Below are 16837 nucleotides of genomic sequence, written 5' to 3'. Positions count from 1 at the left end.
CACTGTCCTTTGGGAATAAACACGAAAGTTCACTTGAAGACTTGGGGGAGAATCACGGTCAACCTGTGACTTGGTTTTTCTGATATTCGGCCGCTCTGGAGAGCCTTGGAGTTCCAGCTACTCTTAGAGATTCTGGAAAGGGAGCTGTTAGCCTCCCATAAGCGCATGTGGCCCATCGTTGCCATCCACGCCTGCTCCTCTGTGGGTGAATCAGCGGTTTCCTTTCTCAGCCGGTGGATGCTTCATTTGTTTGTGTTCTTTTTCTTTACAGTCTCCTGAATATTTACGCATTGCCGAATCTCCTGTGGACAAACCACCAACAGGCCAGGACTGTCCCGTGGACAGACGGGGTGAGCCTCTTCCTGTGTCAGGAGATTCTGAGTGAGTAGAACCCGTCACGATCCCCACTGCACTTAATGTGGCATTCATGCATGAGTCTGGGCTGATGTGCTCATTGGGGGCCGTAAGAAGAGTTATAGCCACCGTGGCGCTCACCTTTCTCTAACAAAAGCTTAAACACAGCTACGCTAGATATTTTTGCTTTCTGCTTTCACAGACTTCACATACACTTACATTTATTTTGAGGTGAAAGGGGAAGAACAGACATTTACAGGGGACCAGTTGCCAGGAGAAGATTGCATTCCCTGTGAACCCGTCCGTCTCACCTCTGAGATCCTGTCTCTGGGACGCCCCAGGTCCCTTTTCCCAGCTGCACTGAGGCCTCTGTCCTCCTGGTGGAGCTGTGCTGCTTCCTTGGGCAGCCTCCCTTCCCCATGGGGTGCAGATGGGCCCAGGGCATCCCGGTGGTCAGTTCTTCCCAGGGACCCAGGAGGAGGGGCAGGCAGGAAGTGGGCAGGTTCTTTCCGCTCGACCTGGCAATAACAATTGGTAAATTGTTGAGCACCCCAGGCTGCTTGCCTTGACAACCAGGTGGCCAGTCCCAGGCACTGCCAGTGTGGGCAGGGCCCTCCCCAGGGATGGCAGCAGGGCAGCCCAAGACACTGGTGGTCACACAGTTAGTCCCCACAAGGCGATGGTGGGGGACACATACTCGAGCTGCCTGCAGGGTCTGGTTGTGGGAGCGGCTCAGCCCCTCCTGCAGAGGCAGGAGCATCTTCAACATCTGCCAGTTGTCCCGCAGGAGCCCTGTGCCCAGTGGAATATCTCAGTGCAGTGCACAGTGGGGCCACAGCTGTGTCACAGCCATGCTCTGTCCTTGAGTGGGCCGTCTGAGCCGTGTTCCACCTGCCTGTTCCGACACACTGGTCTCCCTCGACGACCCTGCTCCCACCGGCTTCCCCATGGTTTCCATCTGTAACCGAGACCCTGTTCCAGGAGCTGGCTCAGCACCGTCCTGCTCCACACCCTCTCTCAGGGGACATTCTAACCTGCCCAGCCTGTCCTGCGCCTGCTTCTCAACCCAGAACACTGCAGGTCCTTCAGGTTAATTAGGTGAGACCTTAGAAGCAGGGGCAGCAGGATTTATCCCACACGCACCATGCACTGTGCTGAGGAAGCCGCGGTCACTCCCCTCATGGTCACTGGGGTGAGGAAGCTGAGGTTGTTGCCCATGTGGTAGAACTGTTATTCAGAGCCTTGGCCACGTCTCAGTCACCACACTACGCCCTGTGCAGGACGCTGGGGGAACCAGGCAGCTAGGACCGGCCTGTGCCTTGGGATGCTTATCCAGACCACCCACCCTCGCCCCCTTTGCACCTCAAAGGCTTGGTCTACTTTTCAGACACAGTTTTTATGTTGTCAGCGTGATACATATACATATTTTAAGACGTCAAAGAGTTTTATAGGTTTTATGAAAAAAATAGCAGACCGCTGGCCTCCCAGACCATCTCCCCACAGCCCCTGCCCTGCCCACTCCCCGCAGATTACCACTTCCAGCTGTTGTCACTTCTTCCTCTGGATTTATCTCCACGTTTGTAAAGAATATGGGCACGCTACTATTTCTTAGTCTCCTGTTGTGGTCAAGATGGTTGAACTCATAGATTTCCCTCCTGAGAGCTGCTCCATCTACCCCTAACCCTAACTCTAATACATAGGGTTATGTCATCATTTAGGTGAACCCTTGTGCAGTGTGTATCAGTCAGCATAGGCTGCCTCATGAGGCAGGAACAAGCATCCCCAGAGCTGAGAGAGTTCCGTTTCTCTCGCCTCCTGCCCTGGGGGTGGGTGCTGAGTCTGGGGGAGGTGTGGGGTGGGGATAGGGGCCCCAGGGCTCAGCAGGCAGGTGCTCTCTGGTGTCACCATGTTCCCTGCCCTCTTCTCATACGGAACCCGTGGTGTCCTTTTGCCAGGGCATCCCTGCTCAGGGGTCAGGATAGTCCTCCTCTGAGTGGCTGGGGGTCTGACTCTCCCTATTTAGACCATTGAGAAGCCCCCTGCTTTCGGCCTCACTCCCTTTCTTTGCTGGTGTCTCAGTGCTTGGGCCTTTCGGGGTTTTAGAGGTGGGCTGTGAGGCTGAGCACGAAAAGGCTTCTCCACCTTCCCCTCTCCCCGGGGCTCCTCATCCCTGTGCTCCCTCAGCACTTTGTCTGGCAAGATTTGCAGGTGCAGTTTTCATTTCTCATTCTCTTGGGTTTGAGTGATTTTAAGAGAAGATGCAGAAAGGCTGTGACCCCACCTCTAAAAGCCAGCAGTCAACCTGGCCACTCTTAAGCCTGTTCTAGTGGGCTTCCCCCCCCGTCACCCTGCTGTGACAGCGTCCCACGAGGACAGACTCAACACAGGATTCTGTCGTCGCCTTCCCGAGCGCCCGGCAGCCCTGGTGCTGTAGCTTTCCCTCCCCCACCTTGTTCTCAACCTCAGGAGGAAAATGTCGTTTCTCACCATGAGATATGATGTCATCTGTAGGTTTTTTTTTTAAAAAGTAGGTAAAATTCATGTAACATTAGCCATTAACCATTTGAAAGTGTGTAATTCAGTAACATGTAGTACATTTGCAGTGTTGGGCACCCACCATCTGTGTCTAGTTCCAACACGTTTTCATCATCCCAGAGGAAAACACTCCGTTAAGCAGTCACTCCCCAGCCTCCCTACCCCAGTCTCTGGCAGCCGCAATCTGCTTTCTGTCTCCATGGACTTACATGTTCTGAATGTTTCCCATAAATTAGAAATCATATACTTTGTGACCTTTTCTTTTTGGCTTCTTTGGCTTAGCATAAAGTTTATGGGGATCATCCATGTTGCAACATGTGTCAGAACTTCAGTCCTTTTTTTTTTTTTTTTGAGACGGAGTCTCGCTCTGTTGCCCAGGCTGGAGTGCAGTGGCGCGATCTCGGCTCGCTGCAAGCTCCGCCTCCCAGGTTCACGCCATTCTGTTGCCTCAGCCTCCCAAGTAGCTGGGACGACAGGCGCCCACCACCACACCAGGCTAATTTTTTCGTATGTTTAGTAGAGATGGGGTTTCACCGTGTTAGCCAGGATGGTCTTGATCTCCTGACCTCATGATGCACCTGCCTCAGCCTCCCAAAGTGCTGGGATTACAGGCGTGAGCCACCGTGCCCGGCCCAACTTCAGTCATTTTTAGGGCCGAACAATATTCCATTCTGCAGATACACCACATTTGTTTGCGCCTTCAATTGGTGGACATTTGGGTGGTTTCCACCTTTTGGCTGTCAGGAATAATGCTGCTGTGAGCGTGTGTGGACAGCGTTAGTTGCGGTGTCTGTTTTCAGCTCTTCGGTGTATGTATTTAGGAGTGGAACTGGTGGGTTCTGTGGTAACTCTGTTTCACTTTTCCAGGAACTGCCAAACTGTTTTCCACCGCAGCAGCTGCGCCACTTTACATTCCCACCGGCGGTGAGTGTGGGTGCTCCTTTTTCGCCATCCTTGCCAGCTCTTGTTAGCTTCTGTTTTTTGTTGCCTTGTTTCATTATGGCCAGCCTACTGGGTGGGAAGTGGGATCTGACTGTTGATTAGCATTTCCTGAATAGGTTTTTTGGTAGATGCTCTTTGTCAAGCTGAGGATGGTCTCTGCCTCGTTTAGTGAAGTGGTTTTTAATCAGAAATGGGTGTTGGATTTTTGTCAGATGCTTTTTCTGTATCAGTTGATCTGATCATACAGTTTTTTCTCTTGAGTCTGTTGATGTGGTAGATTATATCCATCGATTTTTCTAATGTTGAACCAACATTGCCACTTTGGAAAAAGTACCACTTGGTTATAGTGTATAATTCTTTTTAAATGTTATTAGATTTGATTTGCTGATAATTTGTTGTGGATTTTTCAGTTGTTTGCCCCTGAGAGGTAGTGGTATGTCATTTTCTCATCATTTCTTTGGTTTTGATGTTAGGATAGTTTCAGCTTCATAAAGTGAGGAAGTGTTTCTTCTCTTCCAGTTGCTGGAATAGGTTCTAAAGAATTGGTGTAATTTCTCCCTTTGCTGTTTGGTAGAATTCACCAGTGAAATCTATCTTCCTGTTACTGGGTTTTAGTTTAATTCCATTGTAGTCTGAGAACATATTTTTATGACTTCTATTTTTAAAATACTTGTTAAGGTGTACTTCATAGCTCAGAATGTGGTCTATCCTTGTGAATGTTCCGTGCAAGCTTGAGAAGAATGTGTATTTTGCTGTTGTTGGATGGAATAGTCTATAAATGTCAATTCGATTGAGTTGATGTATGGTGCTATTCAAGTGAACTGTCCTTGTTGGTTTTCTGTCTGCTTGTTGTATCAATTACTGACAGGTCTTGAAGTCTCCACTTATAATAGTAGATTTGCCAATTTCTCCTTTAGGATGAAAATTCTATCAGATTTTGCCCCATATATTTTAATTATCTGTTGCTAGGTGCATAGCCTTTGAGGGTTGTAACATCCTCTTGGAAAATTGATTTTTTGTTAGGTAATGTGTCCTCTTTATCCCTGATAATTTGCCTTGGTTAGTAGTCTGCTTTGTCTGAAATTAGTAATGGTACTCCAAGTTACTTCGATTAGAGTTAGCATGATACACCTTTCTCTGTCCCTTTGCTTTTAACCTACCAGTGTCTCTGCATTGAAAGTAGATATCTTGTAGATAGCATAGAGTTGGGACTTGTGTTTTTTATCCACTCTGAAAATCTCTGTGTTTCAATGGGTGTGTTTTGATCCTTCACATTTAAATGATTATTGAGGTACTTAGATTAATATCAAACTTTTTAGTAACTGTCTTCTGTACTTGCCAGAGACTTGTTTTTCTCTCTCCTCTGGTTTCAATGGACCATTTTGTGTGATGCTATTTTATCTCCTTTCTTAGCGGGTCACTCATACTTCTTTTTAAAAGTTTTACAATATATGTTTACAATATATATTTCAAAATAATCTAAGCCCACCTTCAAATAACACTATATCTCTTCCCATTAGTACAACTACTTTATAACAGAATACCCCCAAGTCCTCCTTTCCATCCCTTGTGACATTGCTGTTAATTATTTCAGTTATCCATGTCATAATCATACAGTGCATTGTTACTGTTACTGCAGTAGATACGTTTATTTTTATATCAAAATAGAACATTTTATTTCACTGTCATTTATTCCTTTTTGAATACCTCTTTTTTTATGTCGAGCCAAGTTTCCAACCTATATAATTTTTCTTCTGTATGAAGAAAAATCTTTTAACTTTTATTTCAGGGTATATATGCCAGTGACGAATTCCATTGGTTTTGTTTGCCTGAGAAACTATTTCTCCTTCATTTTTGAAGGATACTTTTTCTGGACATAGAGTGCTAGGTTGGTAGTTTCTTCTTTCAAAATGTTAAGGATTTCACTCCACTCTCTTTTTTTTTTTTTTTTTTTGAGACAGAGTCTTGCTCTGTTGCCCAGGCTGGAGCTGCAGTGGTGCTGTCTTGGCTCACTGCAGCCTCCACCACCTAGGTTCAAGCTATTCTCCTGCCTCAGCCTCCTGAGTAGCTGGGATTACAGGTGCCTGCCACCACGCCTGGCTAATTTTTGTATTTTTAGTAGAGATGGGTTTTACCATGTTGGCCATGGCTGGTCTCGAACTCCTGACCTCAAGTCATCTGCCTGCCTCAGCCTCCCCAAGTGCTGGGATTACAGACGTGAGCCACTGTGCCTGGCCTATCCACCCTCTTCTTCCTTTCCTGGTTTCTGATGAGAAGTGGGCTCTAATTCTTATCTTTATCCCTCTCTAGATAAAGTGTTTCCCCACCCTGCTGGTCATTTCCCTTGGTCATTTTCTCTTTGACTTTGGTTTTCTATAATTCAAATATGATATGCCTAGGTGTAGGGTATTTTGCTTTTTGTTTTTTTGTTTTGTTTTGTTCTTAGTATTTACTCTATTTGGTGTTCTTTGAGCTTCCGTGATCTGTGGCTTGGATCTGTCATTAATTTTGAAAATATTTTGGCCATCATTACCTCAAATGATTTTCTTCTCCATCGTCTCTTTTGTCCCCTTTTGGTATTCCAATTACACTTGTAACATCTTTGATGTTGTTCCACAGTTCTTGGATTCTTTGTTCCCCCCTACAAAAATATTTTCATTTTTTTGTAGAGATGGGGTTTTGCCATGTTGCCCAGGCTGATCTTCAACTTGTGAGCTCACGTGATCCTCCCGCCTCAGCCTCCCAAAGTGCTGGCATTACAGGCGTGACCCGCTGTGCCCGGCCTCCCCACCATCCTTTGAGTGCATGTGTGTTTCAGTTTGAGAAGTTCCTGTTGACTTGTGTTCAGGCTGATTATTTTCAGCCATGTTGATGAGCCCGTCAAAGGCAGTCTTCATTTCTGTTAATAGGTTCTTTTGGACCAGGTGCAGTGGCTCATGCCTGTAATCCCAGCACTTTGGGAGGCTGAGGCGGGCGGATCACCTGAGGTCAGGAGTTCGAGACCAGCCTGACCAACATGGAGAAACCCCGTCTCTATTAAAAATACAAAATTAACTGGGCGTGGTGGCGCATGCCTGTAATCCCAGCTACTCAGGAGGCTGAAGCAGAATTGCTTGAACCTGGGAGGTGGAGGTTGCAGTGAGCTGAGATCGCGTCACTGCACCACAGCCTGGGCAATGGCGCGAGACTCCATCTCAAAAAAAAAAGAAAAAAAAAAGAATATGTTATCCTTTTTGCCCTCTAGCGTGCCTTGTAATTTTTTTGAAGCTGGATATGATATATAGGTTGCTAGGAGCTGAGGTAAACAGGCCTTTCACGTGAGATTTTCTGTTAATCTGGCTGTGGGCTACGTGTCATGTTTGTTGTAGCTGTGAGTGCCGGAGTGTTCCGATCCCTGCAGTGCCCTTGTTTTTGTCCTCTGGCTCTGGACTTCCCTAAGTTCCCTTCCTGAGAGATACTGAGTGTCTTGCAGCTGTCCCAGCTTTCACCTGCTGTTGCAGGCAGGAGTCCTGTTGGTGTAGTTGTAGGGTGTGGGGAGGGCCAGGGGTCTATAGTCTTCTGATGACACCTCAGTCTTTCTGTGGGCCCATTTCTCTGGGCGGTGACTGTCACACGTGTTTCTTCTTATGTAGCTTTTCCGGACCCCAAACAGGAGACCAGAGGGGGCTGGACTCAGGAATGCCCTTCCCCCACGGCTCTGCTTTTCCGGACCCCAAACAGGAGACCAGAGCGGGCTGGACTCAGGAATGCCCTTCCCCCATGACTCTGCTTTTCTGGACCCCAAACAGGAGACCAGAGCGGGCTGGACTCAGGAATGCCCTTCCCCCATGGCTCTGCAACAAGGCTCTGGTAAAGTCTTTCCCTGCGGGAAGCAGGCCTTTGTCATCGAGAAGGCTCTGGCTGCATTTCACCAGGATGACATTTGTCCTCCCTCTGCCAGAGTCACCAGGAGATGTCTCTTGGGTTTTCATGGTGAGAACCTAGTGGGGATCCTGGAGGAAAAGCCCATGAGAGTTTCGGGGCCCCCTAAGACTGTGGTTTCGAGGAGTTTCTCAGTCACGGGAGTCTACCCTTGGGCTCCAGCAATTTGTCAGAATTACCCAAACTACTGTGGTGTGGCCCTGGAGGCTCTGTTCCAGGTCAGTGGATCTTTGGATTTGGCTGTCTCTCTAGATTTCCGGGGGGCAGTTTGCAAACTCAGTTCACTGGTGAGTTCAAAGAAAGTCACTGATTTTCAGTTTGTGCACCATTTTCTTGTCACAAGGATGGGAGTGATGACTTCCAAGTTCTGTACGTGTTGGAGCGGAAACCCCGGTCCTTCCCCTGCTTTGATTTTCCTGACTCTTACCCCAACCGGGAATCATGTTTGTTATTTGATGGTTTACTCAGTTGTCATCCATCTTCTTAATTAGAACACAAGCTCCAGGGAACTGGAGCGTCAGTGTTCCCTCGCGTCCTTGCCCCCACAAGACCGCCTGGCACATTCTGAATGAATACACCAAAAGGGATAAATAGCGAGGCCAAGCCACCTGGCTATGGGTGGCTGCTAATCTGTAGGATGTCTCATGCCTTGTGGTTTCAGTGAATTTGAGACACGCATGAGGGATGCTGCCAATGGGAGGCTCCCAGATGTCGTCAGCAAATAGAGGAGTGACCGCTCAGATCCAAGGGTGCAGCACTTCCCGCCTATCACTGGGAGTGCATGGGCTGTCTTTAGCATGGCACTTTCTATGGTGCTGGCGCCCAGGCTTCCCTGGGTTAACAAGGTTGTCCCGGTCGATAGAGAAGAAGGGGGCTTTTCTGTGGTCACTTCTGCGTTGCCAGTTGTTTTGCCCTCTTACCGTGGCTGAACCTGCTGTCTGTACCTGTCCCACATTCCCAGTATTTGGCTTTTGGGATTGCAGTAGTGGGACTTGGGTGCACTTCACAAAAAACTGGTTTGCTCCCAATCTCCATGTCTTGTCGATGGTCCGACTGTCAGCATCAGTTCTCGTGAACAGATTTCTAAACCATCGCCATCTGTGCTGCTCTTAATTTCAAGTGTAAAAAATATTATTTTCCTAATTCTGTCAAGGGGAGGGAGAATATGTATTCCTAAAGACCACAGTTCTTGTATGAGGAAGTGTGGATCTGCCGCCCACCTACTAAAGAAAAGGTTGCTTCTGCCCATCATCAAAGCTGTTGAGCAGTTATTTACCTAGAGGGTAAAACTGGCCCATTCGCATCTCTATAAAAACAAGGTAGAAAAAGGTGGAAGTCGCTGAGTTGGGGAGGTGGAAGGGGGGCAATGGCTATGTCTCCTGTCCCTCCCTGACACTGCAGCCCCCCAACCCTCCAGCCCCTGCCAATATGGGTAGGAATGGGCTGGCAGGGCTGCGTCGTGGTGGTCCCTGGTGCTGCTGGGGCTGTTTCCAAAAGAAGGCCCAGTTTCAGGCGTGACTTCCCCTCAGAAGTCATAAGGACCGTAAGGTCCATCCTGGCGGGTGCTGAGCTCTCCACTATGGGAGCAGGATAGAAATGAGCATCTTTACCCTCAGGGTCCCTCTGAGCCTGCCCTGGGGGTGAGCTCTTTTTCTGCTTAAATGAACGTTCCAGGCAGGCCCTGGAACTTTCTGTCATTCTAAGGCAATAAAAGGTTCTTTGGCTACTTTCAGTCCCAGGAACAGCGTTGGTCAGTCATGAAAAGGAGTAATTATAGACACTTTGGATCTTCTCCCACCTGGCTGGAGCCTGACCCGCCTTGGAGCCGAGCAGGGAGGGAGGGCTGTGTGTCCCCTTCTTTCTTCCTTTGCCTCTGTTTTTGCTGGCCAGGGAGCGCTCCGAGGGATGGAGTGTCTGGGGAGAGGGCATTCTCTCCGCGAGTGGGCTGGGTGGCACTTCTAGGGTCCAGCAGATGTTTCACTTGGACTTCCTGTCTCCGGCAACCCTTGGGTGGGTTTCTCAGAGATGACCGTGCTGGGAACTTGCAGCTCATCCCTGCGACCTGGGGGAGGCCTTGCAGGGCTGATGCCCTTGCCTGCTCCCCCAATCCTCCCCTATGCCCTGCGGGAGTGCTCCTGGGCTGTTCCTTCAAGGCAGCCCCAGGCTGGCCCCACACTGGTGGGAGCAGCAGGCAGCTCCTCCTTGGGCAACTCCTCCTCTTCCGCTGTGAGGCAGCTCTGGTCATGACCTCCTGCCTCTGGATTCTCAGGAAACTCAGGTGCCATGTCCCCAAACACTGGGGGCTCGGTACAGCTATCCTAGGGGTCTGCTAGAAGCCCTGTTCGGGAATCAAGGTGAAGCCACCTCTCCAGCCCCCTCCATGAGGTACAGCCCTTCACGGAAAGTCCTTGTTCCTCTCCTGGTCCCCTGTAGGCCAGAAACCATGCTGGGGTTGGGAGCTGGGAGCCTCTGTTGATGTGCGATGCAGGCATGCCTGTCACCCCTTCTGGCCCTCAGGGCAGCAGGACAGCTTACATGAACATCTCGTCCCGCCACCGGTGGTCTCTGGCGAGAGACTACTCCAGTGGGTCCCCCTGTAGCTCCTGGGTCTTAGCGGGGGCCTGGGAATGGGAGGCCACAAGGAGGTTCCAGAGCTGGCTAAAGCCACTGAGACTCAGAAGGAATCTCATGCCACTGCCTCCTGTGCCCCCATCCCCTAGTGAAGTGGAGCTGATGAGGGATGACCTTGCATCCTTGTCCCCTGTTCACTGAGAACTGGTGCTGTTGCCACCACGGGCCCAAACATCTACCGCCTTTTTAGCAAGCCAGTGCTGCTCCGCAGGGTCTGGCCGGGGAAGCGTCTGGCTTTGCACAGGTGGAAGATCGTGACCATTTCCAGAGTCTGTTACCAGGCTCCACGCAGTTCAGGAGCTGTTTCTCCCTCTGAGGGTCCAAAGTGGTTGTTTTCCGGAGTTTGGCAGTACCTAAGGGTTAATTGGGGTGTTATTGTCTGCATTTGGCTTAGAGATAGGAAAGTTTTATGTTTATTCAGATGATCAGTGATTTAAAATTACAATTTTAGTCTTAATTGTATGTATTTGGAGATCCCATTTAAGTCTTTGGAAATAATTGCAGAGTAATATTTTGGGAAGTTATATTACAAGGCACAGACGTTCAAGTGGAGGAAGGTCCCTGCGTGTGAGCCTTGGCCTGGCAGAGGGACATCCGGGACAGCAGCCACGGCACGCAGCCCTCCCCGCTGGGTCTGGGCATGGCTGCAGCTCAGTCTAGCCCTCTTTTCTGTGCTGTTGCGCCCCAGGGAATGCGGCCACACAGGCTGCAGTTGCCTAGACTGACCTGGTGTCAGAATCACTGTCTCTGCTTTGGTAAGATGTCCTTGGGAGGGGAAGGGAGCCAGCCAATGAGATGAGGGGTAGGAGGGATGACAGGGTGGAGCAGACCCTCATGCTGGCAGAAGAGAGGTTCACATTCACCAGGGAGCGGGTTTTTCTGAATCCTGGAAAGCTGAGGGGGGCACCTGGAGTGCCTCTGCAGCCCACAGCATGGGGTGCTGGCTTCTGTACCCTAGTGCAGGTGCAGTGCCATGAGGTGCCCATCCCTTGCAGTGGGGTAGGGTTTAAAACCCATAAGGCAGCCCTCCCTGGAACACAGCCCCATGGTGTTTAGAGACTCTCTCCTCTGAGCACGTGCAGGATGTGACAATGCAGATGGACCTGGTGCTGCAGTCTCAGAGGCACCCGTGGGCTTCTGCCATGCTCTTTATCCACCAGGGCAGTGAAAGTAACGTCCAGGTTGGCTTAGCCTCCTGCAGAGCCTGTGGCAGGACAGCCAGGGTTCCCTGACGGTGGAGATGGTGGACGGCCCCATGGGGGTTTGTCCCATCTCGCCAGCAGAAGTGACCTGTGTGGCCTCAGTGGCCAGTGCTGCCTGTTGTGGTAGTGGATTGTTTAAAGCCAGGTCCCATCGTGGCTCCTGAGGGGAATGAAAATGAGGAGTTCTTTGCTGTGATCTGATGCTTGTGTTCCATCAAATCCATATGTTGGAATTCTCATCCCCAAAGTGATGGGGCCTTTGGAATTCTCATTCCCAAGGAGGCGGGGCCTTAAGGAGGTGTCTTAATCTGTATTCTGCTGCTGAAACAGAATACCACAGACTGGGTAATTTATAATGAACAGAACGTTATTTTTGGCTCAGAGTTCTAGGGGCTGGGAAATCCAAGGTTGAGGGTTGCATCTGCTGAGGGCCTTCTTGCTGCATCCTAACATGGTGGGAGGCATCATATAGCAAGCAAGAGAGGGAAGGGGGCCCAACTCATTCTTTTTTTTCCAGACGGAGTCTCGCTCTGTCGCCCAGGCTGGAGTGCAGTGGTGCAATCTCGGCTCACTGCAAGCTCTGCCTCCCGGGTTCACGCCATTCTCCTGTCTCAGCCTCCCGAGTAGCTGGGACTACAGGTGCCCACCACCATGCCCGGCTAATTTTTTGTATTTTAGTAGAGACGAGGTTTCACCATGTTGGCCAGGATGGTCTTGATCTCCTGACCTCGTGATCCGCCCGCCTTGGTCTCCCAAAGTGCTGGGATTACAGGTGTGAGCCACCGCGCCCGGCCCAAACTCATTCTTTTATTAGGAACCTGCCCCTCAATCGCTAACCCCTTCTGGCGATAATGGCATTAATACATTCATGAGGGTAGAGCTTTCAGGACCCGATCACCTCTTAAAGGTCTGACCTCTCAACATTGTTGCATCGGGGATTAGGTTTCCAACACATGAACTTTGGGGGGCACATTCCAACTATAGCAGTGGGTGCTCAGGTCCTGATCAGGTCCTGGTGGTGGACCCCTCACGATGGGATCAGTGCCCTTTCAAAAGAGGCTGCAGAGAGAGCCTCCCACCCTCCACCATGTGAGGACAGAGTGAGAAGGTGCCGTCTCTGAGCCATCACATGGGCACTCACCAGGCACAGAATCTGCTGGCTCTTTGGTCTTGGACTTCCCAGCCTCCTGAACTGAGACAAGCCAATTTCTGTCATTTATAAGCTACCCAGTTTACGGTATTTTGTGAGAGTACCCTAAATGGAATAAGACTCCCTTCAAACAAATGTCCTGCTCTTTGAAAGAGAGTGTGGGGCTCACAGTCTGCTAGTAAGGACAGTTGTAGGAGCAATGGCAAGCCCGCACTGGCTCAGACTTTCAGACCTTATCATTGAGTTAGCAGCGAAGTCCTCCACCCCAGGTTTTATTGGTCCAAAGTCAGGGCCTGCTGGAGCCCCACAGGTTTGCACGCTTGGCCTGTGGAGCCGTTTTCTCCAGAGCACCCGTCTCCCTTCTGCCTTGGGCCAGGCCCAGCAGGGACTGAGGGTAGAATAATGACAGGCACAGCTCCTCCCCTCAAGGAGTCCACGATCTGGGGTTTGATGCTGGAGCCCAAGGAGGGGCTGCCCACATGGGCGGAGCAGAGGGCCTGGGGAAGATCCAGGAAGAAGTGACTGTGTGCCGAGGCTGCAGGAGTAGAGGCAGCCCAGGAGAAAGGGGGGCATGGGCTGGGGTTGGGGGTGGTTCCAGGCAGAGGGAGCAGCTTGCACACAGGAAAACGAGGCATGGAGTGGGCGGCTCCTTCCTCCCGGTCTCTAAACCTGTGAAGAGGGGGCTGGGGAGGAGAGCAGAACTCACAGGCCGGCCAGCCCTCCACAGCGTTGGGAACAGAGTGAAGAGCTTGGACTGTGTCCTGTGTCCTGGGGCCAGTGCCACTGCTGGGTTTGGAGCCAGGAGGGACTCAGTGGAACTTGCTGTGTGTGATTGGGAGTGTGGGGAATGGTTTGGGGTGGGAGGCAGGACAAGCAGCTGTGGACTCCTGTCTGCAGGTGGGTGCCAGGGCTCAGTGTAGGTCGTGATTGGGCTAAGTAGGTGCCCATCTGCCTGGAGTCCGGCTGTCCTTGTCTGGTCTGTAGACCCTGTTGTCGAGGTCTGGCAACTAAACACTGGTCTTTCTGAGATAATGAAGACGGAAAACTTTAGAGGCAGAACGGAGACCTTGCAGTGACTGGTGACATCCCCACAGGGTCTGGGTGGGCAAGGTCTATTGGCACCTGTGTGGGAAGGCGGGAAACCTGGGGCTTGCTGCCAGCCACAAATGCCACACTGGGCTCTGCCTAGGCTCTGGGTCCTTTGGTTGCTGGATTTGGTGGTGGCTCAGGGCAGTCACTTGTCAGTCCCAGTGTTTAATCCCCTGGGGCCTCCCCAGAGCCATAGGAGATGGTTCACCTCTGAAGGACTGCTCTATGCTGTGCCTGGTGAGCTCAGTTACCCAGGGCTGTCACAGAGATGGGCTGTGGACCACATGGGCTGAGCTCATTTCCGCCCTGCCACCTACGCTTTGCTGTGGTTACTTTGGCAGTGTTTCCCCAGCAGGAGAGCAGGTGGGAGCGGGGGCAGGTCCCTGAACTGGGATACAGCCTGGAGACCTGGGTGTCCTCTGCTCTGTTGTACTGACCCTCTGCATGCTTATGAAATGAGGGCAGGGGTTCTCAGTGCTCCCATGGCATGGTGAGTATAATCCATGAACGATGCCCACACAGTTCCTGGCATGCTCAGTGTAGCCTTGCTGTTGTAAGAGAAAAAAGCAGGGATTCTCCACTTCCCCACAGAGTGAATTGGAATGAGGAGAGACTGGTATTTCTCCAACACTAGGTTTCTTTGGATTTTTGTGCTGGTTGATACTCCCTAAATCACAGGTTGCCTTAAAGAGAGCAAGAGCCCCGCATGGTGGCCTGGACCCTTGGGGCCCCCTCCATCCGATGCACCTCGTGGCCCAGTCTTTACCTGCTCACCATGCACAGCACTTCCCGTGGGTTTGGAAATGTGTCATCTGCACGGCAAGGATGGGAATGGGGAGTGGGAACCTGCAGTTTAGGGTTCAGGCAGGTGGATTTTAATTTACCTCTGGAGGATTCTAGGGCCAGCAGAGCTCAGTGCTGCTGCTCTCTGGGCCTCCGGGCCGTGAGCTGCTGGGGGAGCCCCTCTGGAAATGGACAGTGGCTGTCCAGGGCTTAGGACACTAGGGGGTGAACAGAGGAAGCAGAGGCATCTGGGGCTGAAGTTCAAGGTTGCAGCATGAAGTTCAGGGTGGCAGTGCCCGTCCTAGCAGGGCAGGGCTCAATCTGGAGGACTGGCATGAGGAGGTGGAGGAGTCAGCCAAGCCCTCCCCTCAGCCTCTCTCCAGACGCTATAGATTCAAGGCCAGGTCTGCATGAGGACAGCCACTTGATCTCGGCTGAAGTTATAGGAGGGGAATCGGGGCAAGGGCCAGTGAGTTTGTTCCTAATTTGGGTCCCCTAATTGTCCAAGAGAAAAAAAGGCTTCATTTCTGTTTTGCTAGGTTTTATACTGTTTTAATTCACATTCTTTAACAATAGGTTATTCATGCAGAGCTTATCTCTATTAATCAAAGTGTATGATTAGGCAGAAAGCCCTATTCCCACACTAGAGTGGTGAAATGCAGTGCGTGTGTGTTCAGATCAATTTTGGAGGTCTTGATTTTGTTTTGTTGCATATTTATTGGATTGCTTGCAGAAGAATGAAGTTTTCTGGCCCTCTGGAAATTTTTTTTTCTCCTGAGAGGTTTTTCAATCTATTAGAAATAGACACAGAGTTTGGCTTGCAGCGATAGTGGTGTTAGAAGAGGCCCTGTACATTTCAATGTGGAAGACGTGATGGTTTTGTGTTTGCTCCTCCAGTTGTGCCCCATGGCTCTCTTTCTGCCAGCGCTCTTGCACATTTAGTTCTTGAGCGAGATGTTCTAAATAGAAGCCATGGTCCGTTCGGTCCCCAGCCTGCTGTCCTTCTGTGACCCGCCAGCCAGCTTTGCTTAGGGAACTGTGAGCCCCTCCCACTAGGCTACAAAGTCATGGGCAGGAAAAGCATCTGTGCACAGCCAGGAGCAGAGCACCCAGGCCCAGGTCTGTCCCAGAGCCTGCGTGGACCTGGTGAATGGCTGTTCAGGTCAGAAAGGGGTTTGGATACACTGGTTCTATATCTCGGAGGCCAGAGTAGCCCCCAGTGTATTTCGGAGAAGTGATAGCAGATCCTATCCCAAGGCACTAGTGCCAGCTTGTTAGGCACGTGCTAGGCGCCTACTTCAGCATCTCCTTTGTTCCTCTCTATCACCTGCTGTCCCCTGCAGAGGGGAGCAAGGAGGCAGAGAGTTGGCTGGTAACAGCCAGTGTCCACAGAGCCCCAGGGCTCCCTGACTGGGCTGTGCCACCGGGGACAGGCAGATAGACCCCAGGTAAAGTTAAAGGGAAGCACAGTGGGGCCTGCACAGGATGTGAGTTAGAGGCTCTGGTGACAGTGATACCTGGTGGGGGATGGGAGGCAGGGGCCTTGCTGGGACAGACAGGAGACCAGGGGCCAGTGGCAGAAATGGTCTCTGACCCATCCTCACGCGGATGGTGGCCTCCACCGGGAGCCCTGTGTGGCTCCGAACCTTAGTCTCCCTCCTGCAGTCTGCGAAATAGGCATAACAGAAATGGTACATCTCACTAATAAATCTGTGTAGAAAGAGAAAGCAGTTCGCAGCTGCAGAGCACGATTTGGATCTTCCTGGCTTTACCTCCAGGATCGTATGCCTCCGCTGTCTCAGAAGACACAGGCCTCCCATGCACCCGGTGCTGGTCTCTAGGTCATCTGAGCCATCGTCCACCCCTCTATACCAGGGACAGTGTGCTGCCAGGAGGGGCACCAGAAGAGGTGTCCTACAGTGGCTGAGCTGGGATTCGAGGCACTTCCTGCCTCTTCCAGTTCCTCGTGGGCCAGGGGTGCTTTGCTCAGTGGTGCTGGGGAGGAAGGGCAGTATCTAAGGATGTATTGAGAGGGCCACGTTCAGGTGTGCCATCTTCTGAGGGCCAGAACCCTCTCACGACAGTTTTGCCGTGACTGAGTTCCCACGTCGCAGAGTGCGCTTGGGGTGTGGCTCTGAACATTGCCGGCAGGTCAGGTGGAGCCTGGCTGCTCTGGGGAGCTGTGCCCAGGTTCCCTCGGTTCCTGAAGCTCAGAGGTTGCAGGAGAGAG

At 51.2% G+C, this 16837-nt stretch overlaps 1 protein-coding gene across 2 annotated transcripts in view; it reads left to right on the top strand.

Moving 5' to 3' along the window:
* APBA2 (amyloid beta precursor protein binding family A member 2) overlaps positions 1–16837 on the top strand; it is a 231806-nt gene that overhangs the window by 36395 nt on the left and 178574 nt on the right. For both annotated transcript variants that reach the window (XM_025389991.1, XM_025389992.1), the window contains exon 2: positions 272–381. The gene's annotated coding sequence lies outside the window, so the exon portion shown is untranslated. The remainder of the gene's footprint in view (positions 1–271; positions 382–16837) is intronic.

This window comes from Theropithecus gelada, chromosome 7a (assembly GCF_003255815.1).
Source record: "Theropithecus gelada isolate Dixy chromosome 7a, Tgel_1.0, whole genome shotgun sequence".
Lineage (NCBI taxonomy): Eukaryota > Metazoa > Chordata > Mammalia > Primates > Cercopithecidae > Theropithecus > Theropithecus gelada.
This window is presented reverse-complemented; position numbering and strand designations above follow the sequence as displayed.